At 40.2% G+C, this 16,589-nt stretch overlaps 1 protein-coding gene across 1 annotated transcript in view; it reads right to left on the bottom strand.

Annotated features, from left to right (window-relative positions):
- Window positions 1-15,201, bottom strand: part of KLHL32 (kelch like family member 32) — a 118,881-nt gene extending 103,680 nt beyond the window's left edge. The window contains exon 1 of the mRNA XM_058802002.1: window positions 15,048-15,201. The gene's annotated coding sequence lies outside the window, so the exon portion shown is untranslated. The remainder of the gene's footprint in view (window positions 1-15,047) is intronic.
- Window positions 15,202-16,589: the final 1,388 nt, after the last annotated feature.

Here is a 16,589-nt window from a genome sequence, read left to right as displayed (position 1 = left end):
ACAAGAAACTCAGATCCACTAAAACACTTCTTTACTAAAAAGATATATTTGATTTAAGCATTAAAGAAATCTAGATTGAAAGAGAAAATCAAAACTAATTAGATGACCAGAATAAATAATATTAAAAAAAAAAAAAAAAAAAAAAAAAAAAAAAAAAAAACAAAACAAAAAAAAAAAAAACAAAACAAAAAAAACCCCTTGTATTTTAGGAAAGACAGAATTTCCATCATGTCCATATTTTGTTACTGTAAGACCACGATTTCTTATATTCACCACCAGCAACATGCTTACACAGTCACTGCTACCTCAATAACCTCAATGAGCCTAGCTAGACAAGCACACAGATAAGCCTGGTCTGGGATAAGCAAAGTGGCACTGAAAATGTCAGATGGATTTTTTGCACCCACAGACAAAAATCTGCAGGAGCTTTGCCATACACACGGGACTGTACAAACCTTACTTGGACAAAGGAGAAAGCTCTTACCATATTAGAAGGAAAAATGCTCTCAGCTCAAGAGGGATATCAATGGGCAGATTTACTCAAGGAACTGTGGCCTTCTCCCTGCTCCCTGTGAGTACAATCTGCTAGAGTGTGAGCTTTTGAAGCATTAGGACAGTTGGGAATGGTACAGTTCCTACCACAGGAAGCTGTGGTTCACTTATCTGCTGGGAACACAAGGGAAAACATCAGGACACCCAACCTCATATGCTGGAAAACAGATGAATGCCCTGACCAAGCTGAGATAGAGTTAGTGGATTCTTTTTCTCCAAGGATTTATCCAGAATCTAGATTTCATATTATAGTATTTTACTGAAATAGATCTTTTTTTTTCTCATCTTTACTCAACACGTTTCATTTCTAACACAGACTTTATTCATGTACCAGACCAGCTACACAGAAAATGTTCTGATATTGACCACTGTCATTAAAACCCAGTGTCAATACAACAAATAAAAAATTCCCTCACAGCAGAAGGGACATACCAGATAGGGAGGGAGGGTGACAGGAAATATAGTCTAAAAAAACTCACAGTGAAGATGCATATATTTGTAGCATGAGTCATAACTTTGACAACATCTTAAGAAACTCAGTTTAAGGAAATCCTTTTTCCTAAAGAAAAATATCACTCTAATTAAGCTCTATCATGTAGGTTAATAGAGAAACATATAAGTTCTTGCTTGGAAACATCAGATTTTTAAATGTGCTCTAGTCTCTGCTTTTCAGAGACAATCCAAGAATTCATACTTTAAATTCTTTGGGTAGACACAGATTTAAAGACAGACTCCGATCCATTTTTAGGCAAACGTTGCATCAATACTTCTTAGTTTATTTAAACAAATGAAAAAACCAAAACAAAACCACAAAACAAAAAACCCAACCAAACAAAACAGAAGCCACATTTCAAAAGAGAAGTAAAAACTTTTCTTTTAAAACAAGTTGGTGTTTAAATTCCCAAGGCCACCTATGAAAGACTGCATAAGGCTACAGTTAGGTGCTTACTAGCAGAAGTGAAGAATTTAATACTTGTACACTTCTGATTTTTTCTATCAGTTAAACTGACATCTTGTTCTTCCTTTATATACATGCAAGCAACTTGCAGCTTGTTGAGTCGTCGTTCTGAAGCATCTATCACTACCAGGACATTAAACTGGTAAATTCAGCAAGCCTCTAGGGTTTGTGAATACTGCTCCTAGAACCAAACATCAGATGATTTATTAAGACAGACCTACATGCCTAACTGAAGTTTGTGAATGAATGCAATCACTAGAATCCCACCCTATTTGAGAAAGCTAAACAGTGCCAAACAGGATGAAAAAATAAAAAAGGCATTTGTTTCCTTGTTTCTCAAACATTTACTTTTTAATTTTAAGGGCAATAATTAGCTTGTTAAAAACCACCAAGTACTACAAATAGCTACTTATAATTCAAGTTAAAACACTGTTTCTTCCATAACTTAATGGGCATACATTAATAGACATGGAATTCCTGTTAAACACTAGAAAATGCTATTTACTGGGAGGAACTGTTAAACATCAGAACAGGTTGCCCAGAGAGCTTGTGGAGTCTTCATTCTTAGAGATATTCAAAACACTTCTGGACACCATCCTGGACAATCTGATCTAGCTGACCCTGCTTTGACTAAATTATGTCAAGAGGTCCTTTCCAACCCAGACAATTCTGTTCTTTGTGAGCTTCTCTGTGGTACAGCTGAGAAGACTATAAATGTACTGCATGCATGCAAGAGCATATTAGTCCCATATGAACTATTTATTCCACATTCCAATCTTCTTGAAGACACTTTATCTCATAAAGGGAAACAGAAGGGGCAAAAGGGGGAAATTCTATCAAAACCATAGCAAACACACATGCCTCCACATCTCTGCTAGGTGTCCCAGTAGGGCACATTTATGAGTTTCAGTCTTTTCCATTTATTGGAACTGCCTTCAAACTCCTGTCTAGAAATAATACCAATCCAAACCAAATGTACTGTAGCACCAAACACTTCTTTTGTCATAAGCAAGTAGTTTTTCCTTTTTGGTTTTTTTTTTTTTTTGAAGGATAGGAAAACTTGGTGGCAATACATGTGCAACTACTGTATATGAAGTTTGATGATTATTTCACTTGTTAACCAAAAATAATACTTTGTAAGCAATATATGCATGCACTTTTAAAAAACTTTTCCAATTAAACTCAAATAAGACTAGAATTCAGTTGACAATATACAGAAATGTACTGTTATTTCAGACCCTGTAGAGAATCTAAGACATCTTCCTGGGTAGATAAGAAAGATGACATAGGACACAGAGGACATCCAGTCCCCTCTGCATCAGTATCTCAAGTGGCACTAGAAATTCCTATTCCAGAGAGTAAGCTGAGCCCTGAATGACTCCTGACAAAGAGCAAAAGAATTTATTTTCCTTAACTAAGGTGCAGTGAGGGTATTTTCAAAGTTTTCCAACAGAGGGTCATCAATCAAAAGAAATCCAAGCAATTTAAAGCATCTTGAATAAACTTCCAACAATCAATAAAAGTTTTGCTTTTAAATGTAATGTTTCTGATAATCAAATGTTAAGGCAACAAATCAGAATGCACCAGAATTGAGCCACACTAAGAAGCCTTCTGGAAAGACAATTCTGCTAACTATGATGTCTGGGAAAGCTGCTGCTCCTAGAGGCCACAGAGGACATCTCCATCAAAACCACATTGCCAGGTAGAGAAGAAAATCAAAACAAAATGAAACTATGAATTACTAAAGGGACAACAGTGGCTTATTGCTGTTACTACCATATCCCAGAAAACAATTAATATTTTCCAGGACTCTAAAAGAGAGTCTTGAAGAGATTTCTTCCTCCAAATCTCTTCTTCATCGACACTTGTAAGGCCAACATAATCCCTTCATTCCTAAAAATGTTATTAAAGTACTCAAAGAAGTCAAAGCTCTAACTAAAATAGAAATATCCACAATATATTTAGCAAAACACAGAGTTACCAAGCTTGTATTACACAGGTTTGGGTACGGGTGTTCACTTCAGTGTTGGCTGGTTTGGGATATTTTTGGTAGTGGAAGAAAACTTTCATCAAACAATTCCTTTTAGTAGATATTACGCTGTTAATTGCTTTAACTGTGCACTTTATGTACAAGATCTCACATTAGCATTTTAAATTATTTAAAAGACATTAAATATTGCTGGTACCAGCAGGATCAGAGATTAACTTCTTAATAATCACTCTCATTTGAGAGTAAACCATTTGATTCCAGCTGCTATGAACTTTTAAACAAGAAAAAGCAACATTTGCTGACATAAAAGGGACAACCAACTCCGCAAAAGAATAGTGATAAAATTAAACTACCTATGTAAAAAAAAAACAATATTATTCTATACTACACATGTGGCAAAATTTTAAACATTTCACTTGCTTGGGAGGAATCTGAATTACTGTATTTTCCTATATTATTCTGACTTATATCAGAATATTTCCACATCAGCTGTATCAGAACACTTCCACATCATTTCTGCTCCAGCCACTTTTTCATTAGTTTAGATTCCCAGCCTCTATTCCCACATGGACGCTATCTAGGTTGCTTTTACATCTGGACCACAGAAAATAATAAAATTTAAATATATCACTGTTAGTACACGTCTATGGGACAGGATCCTTAATATCAACTGAATTTCTACATCAAAATTAGACACAGACTGATTTAGGAAGGAAAATTCTAATTCAGGTTCTAACACTAGAGAATAGTTTTGTGGAAACCACAGGTGAGCTGTGATCAGAAAATAAACATTTTAAGTTTTGAAATAGCCAAAATAAACCAGTCATGGTGGTCTCCTTCCCTGTCACCAAATGTTTTTCCTGGAATAAAACTGTACCTGAAGCTCTCACCTCACAAAAAAAAATATAAAGTTTATACGGCTGAAGATTACTGAGAGAAGCCTGAAAACATAATCTAACACCAGGCTTATGTCTCCTACTGGGGAATGTCTGAATAAATGTGATTACTGATGTCTGCGAACTGACTTTTAGACTTTGAATGCTTGAGAATGTCAATGCTAAGACTAAAAGCCATTCAATGATATAACAAGTAGAAGCCATTCATCAGTGTCTTGAGCTGGGAACAGAGACACACTGGTCCAAAAAATGCTGACTGGCACAAAGATGGCCTGAAGCACCCCCTCCTTCCCTCCAATGGCCAAGCCCAAGGATACTGCAGATACATCCAAGGACTAACAGGATAATTAAATTGTGCTTCATTTCTCTTTACCAAATGGCACAGACACACAAGAAGCTGGATTTGAATCAGAGAATTTGCAGGGGACAGACTGCTCCTCACCTTGCCAAGGAACTGAGCCATTGCATTGTACATGATCCAGCATTCTAAGCACACATTCACTGCTCCTTTTCCATCTCTGGACAGTAAGGTGCCTAATGCAGCCAAGAATTGCAGGACTACTTCAGCCAGGTTTATTCATTTACCTCAGTTATTCAACATTACAGTCACCCCCCAGAAACAATCAGGAGACAACTGATCTCCAATAAATAAATAAATAAATAGATAAATAGATAAATAAATAAAGTCTGAAAGATCTCTCCCCACCTTGAAAGCACCTTAACCTGTTGCTCTGAGAGTTGCAGTCACTGAGCGTATAGGAGCTCTTGCATCACCACTAGGACTGGCTTCACCACTAGCTTGCTCTCAGGCTAACTCTTGGTTATATTTGAAAAACAGATGCAAGTTTTTACCTCTGCATTTATATCAATTTCAAGATAACCAAATAAAGGCTCTTTCTCAGGAGAGAAAGAGTACAATCTGCACACTAATTAGAACTAAAAGCTATTTATGAAATTCCTACAGTAAGTGCTACTGGCAACACAAACATGTCAAAGATGAATCAAAGTCTGATGCAGCAATACTATTAGGACTCAAAGTTTCCCCAACTTATATACCACGTAATTCTGGCCTTTGAAGTCTATTTCTCACAGAGAGAGAGAGAGAGAATAAAATTTCTGAATCTGGACTGGAGTTTACTGACCTGCAGCTCCCAAGGGATCACCACCTCACCTGCACTCAACATAGCCCAATGCAGAGACCTGCAGACATACAAGTAATTTCTCAACATGTTACTCACACAAAATACCACACCACAAATAATGCTCCTACATATTTTGCCAATTTGTTCAGAGCTTAGTGGATATCTCTACAGAGCACAGTCAACTGGTATGCCCTAATGTAGAAGGTTTCATTTCATTTCTTCCTTCTGTAAAACATATTTCTTTTTCCTACAATCACAGTCACAAAGACATTTGATTTGAGCTATTAATACAATCTCTCTGCCTACTTGGCAGGAAGGAAATAACTAAGAAAAAGATTCAGCCTTAGCCATTATTTTTATTACCATTTTGTCAGCTCCATTCCAAGTCTGAGTCTAGTCTCTCTTTTAAAGCTAGAGATTCTTTGGTATATTGCTGTAGTTGTATGAAAACCACAAAAAAATTTGCAAAAAAGTCAACATGAGTTATCAGCTACTAAGATTCTCAGACTTTACTCAATCACAAAAACTATGTGTACAAATAAAAACAGAATATTGATTTTGGGGTTTGGTACTATTTAACTACTTTAAAAAATCCATAAATCTATCCTTCAGCTGCCCAACTGGAAACACCCTATTGCCTACCTATCTCATTATACTGTAATGTTAGACTCAAAAAATCCCAAGAAAACAAAATAATAAGGAAAATAACTTCCTTGTAGTGGGTAATAATCTCATTGAGTACTAAAAGAAGAGCTTTCCTTGTGGGAAAAGGTTTGTTAGGGGATTTTTGAAAGAATTCTTTCCTTTAGCTAACTACAGCATATTAAGTGACTGTAAGATTGTTAACAGTCAGAAACAGGTAGCAAATGTTCTTGGGAATATTTTGGGGAGATATAAAAGACTCACAGCACTATTGAATGCAGTGACGATTTTCACCCTTCTCTGAGGCTGGAGTTGGTTAAAATAATTTGCCCTTCTTTTCTTTAGATTTTCTAAACTCTGAAAACAGGAGAATATGAAATGTTACAGAAATTCATCCCAGGTTCACAAACAGTGTTTTTCAGTATTTGAAAATTACTTGCTTCTTTTGTTCAGTCTCTTCTGCCTTTGCAAAGCATGAATAACAGCCCATCTTTTATTTGTTTTCAGTTTCTCACAGAACCAGTTTGTTATGACTGCTCTCTCCTACACAAAAGCTGGTCAGGGCTTCCAAACACCCTTCTGTTTATTTATGGCAAGCTGCAGTGTAAACATTTGCTTACTACAAATCAGCGCCAGAAATTGCTAAATAAACCCACTGTTTTAACACCTTTTACCCCTGACTATATGAAAGAAAACTTAACACTTACAGTCCACATGCCTTTCTCTAGTCTGCATATATTCATCACAGGTCAAAGGAACTTTCTCTTCTTTCAAGACAGAATGGGTACAAGTTCAGCTTCCATACTTCCTTCTTTTGCCTGACCTGGTTTAAGAGTGTAAGAGAGACTTCTGTGGGGCTGCTTTTTAATTTTTAGGGGGAGGTTTTTTATTTTTTCTTAAATCTCTAAGAGACATGCTGGTGATCCAATCCCCAACGTGCCTCCACAAACAGTCATGCCAGCAAAGCACACGAGCAAGAAGCTGCAGCAGGAGGGCAGAGGGATCAGGAGTTCCTCAAGCCAGTACAGCTGCAGAATTTCTTGTGTCAAAACAAGACGCATAGGGTGTCACAAACCCATTAGATGGAATTTTCTGATAAAGTCTGGTTCTTCTGACAGTTTTCAAATGTGTGTTACAGAGATAAAGAGATGGAAAATAACCTCAGTCGACAACAGATAGAGGGGCTTTTTTCCCCATTCAAATAGAAGGTTCTGAATTTACAGCTCAAGATTTTCTTCAACCATTCTCTAGCCCTCCTTAGTCTGAGACACAACTTTTCTTTACTTGCAGAAAAATTGCTCTTTCAAGGAGAAATACCTAAAATTAAGATATTAAATAATTTTTAACCTCTGGTCTTTAATTAGCAGCAGAAATTGAATTATAAAAAGAATGGACAAGTGTTTAGACTTCTGTGCCTTCTCCAGGTCTCAGCAGAAGAAACACTTCTGTCCACATTTTTTCTTTCCTCCCATAGACTATACCAACTAGCTCAGAAAAAAAACCAAACAAAACAAAAAAACCACAACAACAAAGTCACAAAACCCCAAACAAACAGCAGAACCCCACCCTTCCCTCTGATATCTTTAGATCCCTGTAGCTATATTACCATTTTTCTTTTTCTTCCTTTTAGGTGTTCAGGGCTTGATCTGGTTTGCTATGGGCTACTTGGTGATCACACAGTAATTTCCCTCACTACCAGGGCCAAAGAATAAATATATCAGGAACCAAAGACACAGCCTATGAAAATTCACTCCTTGGGTTTTCCACAACAATTTTCAACACTCAAAGTACACAGGGCAGTGACAGGACAAAATGTAGAAACACACTGTGTAGTTCACAGAATCAGCCTATGCCACTGAAGATGCTTTGACTTCTCTCCACCTGCATGCCCCATGCTCTGCCACACAGTACTGCCCTAGAGCACAGGTGACACTTGTGTTGCCACTGGTGTCATGGTACAAACCCAAAGTGACATCCCACAACAGTGCCCACAACCAAACAAAATGCACGCACTTTCTCTACTCCTCCAGCTCTGCAGTATGTGCAGAGGGAGGGGGAAGGCTGGAAGTATTTATGTATAAAACTGCTACAAATTACAACTGACAAGGTTCTGCTACGAGAGCCTTAACTCTCCTCACCTACCCAGCAACACCACTAAAAATCAATGCAAGTCCATAGTGCAAGAGTTAGTTCTAATTAGCAAAGACAGTAAATTCAAACAGCCTGTCATAGCAGCTTTCCAGCCTTTAAGGTAGAGTTGCACTATGGTGGATTGGGAAGCCTGGGGAAATCAGAACAGCTGCAAGGAATATAAAATCCACTAATTCTGTGTGGGACTTGTTCTCATCTGCTGTCATTTACATGCAGAGATGTGAAGCATGGAATCTGATGCCATTGTGCATGATGAACCTGATCAAAAGGTCTTAAAGAAGTTGAACAAATTAACAAATTTAATAAAAAGAAACAAAACAAAAAAACTAACTACAAAAAAAAAACAAACACACAAACAAAAAAAAATAAATTGCATAATTCAAACTGAATATATACCTGAGGAACCAGTCACACTGGTCCAGGAGAGCTTCCTCCTGTAATAGGTAGCCAGCCCTGGCTACCGAAACATTTTGGAGTTTGACTTACTCTGTAATGCTGAATTCCTTCTTTTGTTTCACCTCCAGTCATAGTTATCCTCCCTAAGTAAGCAAGCAAGCAAAGCACATCTACTTCTTCTATTCACATTTCAGCAACATGTAAGTTTCTGCAATTCTGTGAGTGTGTTTGGAGGATGGAGTCACATACATGAAATGCAAATGGACAAAACTTCACTTGCATTGCCATCATTCAATTTCCTACACACCTTCTCTACAAGCAATTCCCAACACTTTCCCTACTTTCCGTTTTGCATTTATATGCAAAAGTAACCCCAGACCACAAGAAATGCCAAGTGTACTTCAATGTAACCTCAGTGAGGATGGGAAGCCCAGCACAGCAGGGGCATGGCACACTCTCCAGTGCACTCCACAGTGCTGATGCACTAAGGCTCAACCAGAAAGGAGATCTGATCCCTTCCTGTTTGTCTGAGTTTTCTACAGAAACAGAAAAAGTGAAAAAAAAAAAGGAAGTTCAGCTAAGGAATACACCAAACTCACAAAGCAGGTACTTTTATCCCCACAAGAAGGCAGCACATCAGTTCAGCCTTGCTCTTGAGACCTCTATTTTGATCTCCACAGATCACTGAAGTTAAAGTCTCAGTTCTGTTCTGAAAATACCACCTCAGTTCTTTCTTTTTCCTTGTTGTTTTATGCAACTAAAATATAGGTCAATGATTGAAAGGGGGCTTTCAAAACTAACAGAGAAAAGGCAAAAATCACTGGAGATGTATCCCCTCAAAAGGAGAACCACCTTCTTATTGCTTTAAAGACATAATTTTAAAATCTGTATTAGATCAGGAAAAAACTATTATTAAAGACACTGTCTTATAAATGCAATTGTTGGGGAAAAAAACATTAAGACCAATTTTAGAAAACTTCAAAAATAAACCTGGAAAATATACATTCCACATATCCTGATGACATTTCTTCAACCATAGGTTTTTATCTGTTTTGTCTTAATAGGTCAGGTAGAGACACAGTTTAGCTTACAAAGGGCAGCAGCCCTTTTACTTTATTTGACCTGAAGTGAAACCTGATGGAAAATGTTTCAGACATAATAAGGCCATAAGCTTGCTCACATCTTCTTCAAAATGTGTTATTAATCTAAGCAACGCTGCTTTCACTTAAGCAATCACTTTCAGAAAACAAACAAAACATACAGGACAGAAATCAAGCCTTAACAATGGTGCAGAAATGGACCTCAATAAGTCTGAGATATGATACCTTCAAAACAAAACCCCTCTGCAATCCAAACTAGTGATGCTGAGAATTTTTTCCAATATGTTTCTTACCAAAGACTGGAATGAAAGGTTATTCTGGTGCCATAAGGGGTTAAAAAAATTGAAGAGTTGACTACTGAGTGGAAAAATCCACAATCTTAAGATCCATCCTAAACAATCACAGCACTCAGGAAAAACACAAAAGTGAATTAGGCTCCAACATTACAACATCTATACTGTCAAATACCACCACTATATGTATCATTCCTGTCAGGAAAAACAAAGACAGATGGTTGTAGAAAAAGACACTCTTCAGAACAACCTGAACTTTCACATACTGACAAATCAAAATATTTACAATATTTATCCCCCTACAGAGCTCATTCCCTACAATTAAAGCTCTTCTAAACTGCCACAGCATATTGCTACGGAAATTTTGGCAGAACAAATCCTTAATTTACATAACTCTTGAGAGTAGTCACCTAACTTCGAGGAAGAAAAATCATGCATTCCCAAATATTATTGATGTTCTGAAGCCTCTGATTTATTTTATTCATAATTTTTTACATATTTCATTGCTTTCTCATCAGAGGGAAATATCCAGCTGTCAATAGCAAGGTCAACAGCTTCCAACTGGCACGAGTGTGACTGGAATTTGCACAGCATTCACTACTGGAATGTCACTTTCTGAAACAGCATCTTTCCTGTCTCAAGCCGAAGGAGAGCTGTATTTCAAAGATCTAACAGTGGATGTAGGGGCAGAAAGACCCCTTGGTACTGCCCCAGTTCCCACGAGCTCTCTGCCCTCAGTGACCTCACTGCACTAAGAGCAAAGAGCACAAAAGGTCTCCTAACTCAGGCACCTAGTCTGTGAAAACCCCTGCCCCAGAAAGGAAGATGAACATTGCAGGTCCACAGCAAGCCCAGCAATGGACTGCAGGGTTGAATCTTAGCTTAGAGCAAATTTTTATAGTTAAAATGCAATTAAAACTTGTCTGATAAATCTTGACAGAACATTTGTCTAGAGTCTAGAACACAGACTAGCAGCTGCCCAGAACCTGCCACAGCTCCTTTCTGGACTACATTAGAAATTTCCCTTTCTATATGGGTCAGGCTGATTCAGGGTGGCTGGTTCACACGGGAACACCCAGAACCAGGAATTTCAAAGCTCTCCTGGTCTCCCAGTTTAAACTGTCAAACTCCAACATAATTGCTTCATTTTCTTCTCTTGAAGCTACCTCCCAGAGCAGCCTCTAGTCCCTGAAATTTCTTCAGGCTTAGCAGAAATGCCTCTCGAAAAATGGTCTCCTAAGTATACTTCTTCTCAATTTGAAGGTTCTAACTGTTCAAAGCCCAAAATTCAGTCAGGGGTAAAACCCACACATGAGACAAAATTTAAAATTAAAAAAAAAAAATTTAAAATAATCACAAGACCCTGTGAAGGGTTTCTACTCTTTACTTATTTTCAGTAATCAGAATTTGATCCTAAAATTTCAAAAATCTCTTGGGAATAAAAGCATTCCCATCTACAAGCAGACAGTCATGCAATACAGTATGCACACGGAATGCCAGAGCAGCAGACCTCATTTTATTTCATAAGCAGTCAAAAAGCCATCACAGTCAGAACACAAAGAAATGAGGGTTTAGAAATCACTATGTCAAGGATCCTGTCTTTCACTACTAAGTATAAGCATCAGATAATTCAACAAATTTGAGGGGATATACTACTTCTACCAGTTAGTAATATGAGGGTGGGTTTGCGCTCTCTTTGTGTGGGGAATAAACTGTAAAAAAATTTAAAATCAGGTTTCTAAAAATTCAATGATTTCTTAGGAAAATCTTACAATTTTTAGCCTTTTGGCTAAAATTTGTTCCTCTATCTCCAAAGAAGAGAGATTGAAAAAATTCAAACATAAGACTCTCTCCACTTCTGCAATCAGAGTAGTCAGAGTAACTGAAGTCCTAAGAACAGAGAACACTGGCAAGTATCATATGAAAGTCTTAGATAGATGAGAAATATGAAGGATAATTCTTTTTTTCAATAAAAGAATTAAAATGAGACAAATACGTGGTTGCTGTAGGTAAGTATAATTACACTGCATGATAATTTTGTTTTGCTAGTTTTTCCCATTAACTGTCATCTGTTCTCACACAAGTGATTAAATTAATTTCATTTTTTCACTTAATCCAATTTCCACTTCTAGTTCAATTTATAATCATCACTTCCCCATGCTAGTGTGGCATTAAATTACCATCATTCTTGACCATTAATCACATCATATTCCAGTCAGCAGAATCAATCAAAAATACCACAGCAGTACCATGGATTTCTTATTAAATACATTCCTTTTTGCTACTTTGTAGAAGCTGATCTTCAGTGTCAGAAGCTGTTACACCAAGTTGTGACTTTTCAGGCAAAAGAAAAATATTCTGAATCAAAAATAGACAACAAAAAAGTCCTTTTTTTAAATGAACACAGCATTTTCTCTGTTCAAATTGCACTTACTTTACTTTGTAAGTGCCCAAGGAAGAAATGATCCATGCCAACATAAATTTCCATCACCTACTGATCTTGTAACCATACCTCTCCCTACTGTAAAATCAAAAGTTACTGCTCCCCTTAATAAAAAGAAAGGAAAAAAAAAAACAAATAACAAAAAAAACAAAACCACCTCCCTTGATGCTACTCAAATTTCTTTGTATGTTCAAATTCAAATCCTGGGTGAAATTCACTTACACAATTGGCAATGCACAGACTTTTCAACAGAAGTTGCCATCTTAAACACAGTTGTTCATGTCCTATTTTAAAAAGAAGACAAGATTGAAGAAAGATTACAACTCCACTGGAAGATCAGAAGGAATATCATAATTCTTGTCCAAGGCATGATTCTACACTATTTGTTCAGAGTCAGTTTGAAGCACACTCACTTCCAAGCTCGCTTTCATAAAAATACATCAATAACTTAAGTTTCTGCATGGTCATCTTTACTTTTAAAATTTTTCATTGTATTCTGACAGTAAAAACAGTGGTTAATTTCATCTTGTGTGTGGTTTGTGCTGAGCTACAAAGTGTTAAATAAAGAACACTTCAATTTCCATATTAAAATTCCCTTCCCTAACAGCATTTTCTCCCGTTAATGACTGAAAGGTATACCTGCCAATCTAACTGGACCATTTTCAAAGAAACCCGAGGCAACTTCTTTGCCTCTTGACATATTAGGAGTACAATCTTTGCCCCATCTGTCAATTCAATAGCTGCCCAAATGTACATTTTGTCCATGCCTGCCTGTACAGGAATTAACAGGGCCTTTTGTTGCTTGTATGTACAGTATAACACAATATTTTATAAACATTGTAGACACCTATAAAAAAAATAAAAATCTTGTGCTTAGGAGATGTTAATTGGTACAACTACACTATTTTTAGTGTCCTACTAATCAAGAGCTTATTATTCTCTAACAGTTTCTGAGAATACCCAAACCTAGCATAGTACTTTGTACATAATAACTCTAAAGTGCTTTGTGTCAAATGTGTCACAGTGTCAAATTATTCACAGTCTGAAAAACAGGCAAAAGATTAAAGGAGTTTTTCTGGAGCACTTTCAAAGTAAAGAAAAAATTTCTCAGTAATCATCTGTAAACTTGAATAACACAAGGAGATGTGACTGAGTAGCTATATATATATGGGTGGCTTTTTAAGCATCTGTGGTAACTGCATTACTTATTCAGCACTATTTAAACAACAAATACAGTTTTCAGATAAAAACTCTGAAGAATTGAGCACGCCTCAGTGGTCTTGCTCCTGCCAACTGCTTTATGGAGGCAGATCCCAGAATCAACAGGAATTGGCAGGGCTCCAGTAATCCTTTACCCTATGTGCCACAGTTAACAGGATTGTGGCCTCTGGGTCTGCTCCTGGTCTTTTCACGACTGAACAAATGCTGCCATGAACATTTACTCAAACAAGACTAACCCCAAATTTCTTTTGAAACGTTTGCAAGATACTTTCCTAGCCCTACAAAATTGGAAAAACTCATGACAAGCTTTAAAAACTATAGTCACGCGATTTGCTATGATCAACGTCTGCAGCTTATTTCCCGGTGGTAAGACTGAAACCACAATTCCATTTCTTTCCCGTTTCACTGCGGTGTCTGGTGCCAGGCACGCTGCTTGCCCGTGCTCGGGGTGACAGCCGTGGGTCAGCTGTCACCGCGACTCCGCTCGCTCCGCGGGCGGAATCCACCCCGCGCCCGTGGCCTGGGAGAGCGGCAGCAGCGAGCTGAGCAATCGGCAACCTGCGGCATCGGCAGAACTGCTCCCGATCGACCGAACTGGAAATTTCCTGCCGGGAACCGAATCTTTCCCCACCATCAGCTGCAACCACCTGAGCAGCCCCTTTTCATTCGCGAGGGCTGCAGATCCAATGTTCAAGGAATCGGGGTGCCTGGATCACTTGCAGCTGCGAGCTCCCGCATATTTAAACGCCAGAGAAGAGCAAGAGCTTGATTTCCGTCAGCCAAACGAGTAGCTTCGAGTGGCGGCACACGAGAGCGCAGCTCGCACGAAGCCCCGAGCCGCCCCGCAGCGCCCGTGTCGCGGCGGCAGAGCCATCCATGTTTCACCGAGCCGCCGCCAGCCCGGCACCTGCAGCACGTCCCCGCACAACCCCGCGGGAGCGGCACTCGCGGCGTCCCGGAGCCACCCCGGGCTCGGGCTCATCCTCCCCCCACGGCCGCTCCCCGCCGCCTCCTACGCGGAGCCGAGGCCGGCGGGAGCGCCGCTCGCTGCCCGGGGGCGCCCCGGCGGCCGGAGCTGCCGCTTGACCCGTCTCCCTGGCAACGGGGACACTCGCCCTCACGCCCCTGCTCCCCAGCGGAGCCCCCTTCCCCAGCGCAGCGGGGTTGAGCGCCCGGGGCCGCAGGGCACGACCGGCGGCCGCCCCCCGCCCCGGTCCCGGTTAGGTAACGCGGGCGCCGCCGCGGGCCCGGCCGCTCGCTCACCTCGGGCAGGTGCCGGGGCCGCGCACGGCGGTGGCGGCGCCGCCTCTCCGCTCCTCTCCGCCCCGCTCCGCTGCGCTCCGACGGCAGCGCGGGGACGAGCTGCGGGCCAGCAGCTCCCGCGCCGCAGAGCCGCCGTCCCGGCTGTGCCGCTCCGGTGCCCGAGCAGGAGGAGCTTCCCCGCCCCGCCCAGTGCGCAGCGGCGGCCCGGGAGGGCCGCACCTGCCGGAGGAGGAGGGGGAGGCAGAGGCGGTGTGTCGGGCGCTCCCGGGGCCGGGCAGGGCCGCCAGCGCAGCCCGCCGTGCCCCCGTGAGGCGAGGCAGCCCGCCGTGCCCCCGTGAGGCGAGGCAGCCCGCCGTGCCCCCGTGAGGCGAGGGCCCCCGCGGTTCTCAGCCGCCGGGGCCACGGCCCTGCCGGAGCGCTGGAGGGCAAAAGGCCTGGTTGAGTGAGCCCTTTAAGTAGCGCTAAGTTTGTAGGAAGAACACCTGCGAGGCGGGATGACGACGGGTCAGGAGGGCTGTCAGAGGGCCATTTGGGAAAAAGGATTTTAGAACAAGAGATACGGCTGGGAAGGATGAGGTCTCTGCAGGGTCAGGATGAGAGCACTGCATCCTAGGATAATAAGGCATCACTGCTTTATCATGCTGTTATGGGGTTTAATGTGAATTTTAAAAAATCTTAAGTACGAAAGTGATGAGGAACATCTGTCTGAGATACAAGTGCTTGCGCCACTGTGTATTTTTCCAAATGCCATCTTTGCAGGGACACAGGACCCAGCTTGCAGTGAGGCTCAGTAAAAATGCTGTTCTTTCAGCCTCGCCTCATGAAACTGACAGGTGGTGAGAACTTTTCTTCCCGCACTCTCTAACTGATCCTGTGGTTATGATGAACATTCAGGAAAATTAAAAAATAAATCTGATGATTAGTGATCCACTCATAACCAGCAAAACTGGAACGTGCTTTAATATATAGGAGAAAATACAATTTTGAGAATTGCACAGAGCACCTCTACTTTTGAGCAGTTTTCATCTTGCTACTGGATTTTCTTAGGAGTTTAATTTCTATTTTCTGATCTGTGAAGTTAATACAAAACCAGTAGATCCCAAAAATCTCTGCCTCCCATCTCCAACATAACTCCATATTATATTTTACATACATGTCACATCAGAGGAGTTCTAGTTTTTTTCAGATGACAATTCCTTAAGACACTTTTACAGCATGTGGGCTGTCAGTTAAGCCTACTGACAGAAGAGTTGTTCCGTTGTAAGGTGTTTGTGAAAGGTATCTAGAAATGCTCCAATTCCTCATCTGCAGAGCAGACAGTAACATCTGGAAAGTTAGTTCACCAGTTGCAGTCTATGGAGTATTTTGGGTAGTTATGCAAAACTTCCCCAAGTCAAGGGTCAAGCAGCTTGGTCCTTTGCAGTGTAATACCAGGCAAAGTTACAAAACAGAGGCATAAAGGCAATGCCAGTGCTTCATCAGAACCAGTTAATTCATGTGCAATAAAAAGCTGTTATGGCTACAGTACCTTTCTTTGATTGC

The sequence above is a fragment of the Ammospiza caudacuta genome, chromosome 3 (genome assembly GCF_027887145.1).
Source record: "Ammospiza caudacuta isolate bAmmCau1 chromosome 3, bAmmCau1.pri, whole genome shotgun sequence".
Classification (NCBI taxonomy): Eukaryota; Metazoa; Chordata; class Aves; order Passeriformes; family Passerellidae; genus Ammospiza; species Ammospiza caudacuta.
The sequence above is the reverse complement of the archived record's forward strand: the minus strand, read 5'-3'. Positions and strand labels throughout refer to the sequence as shown.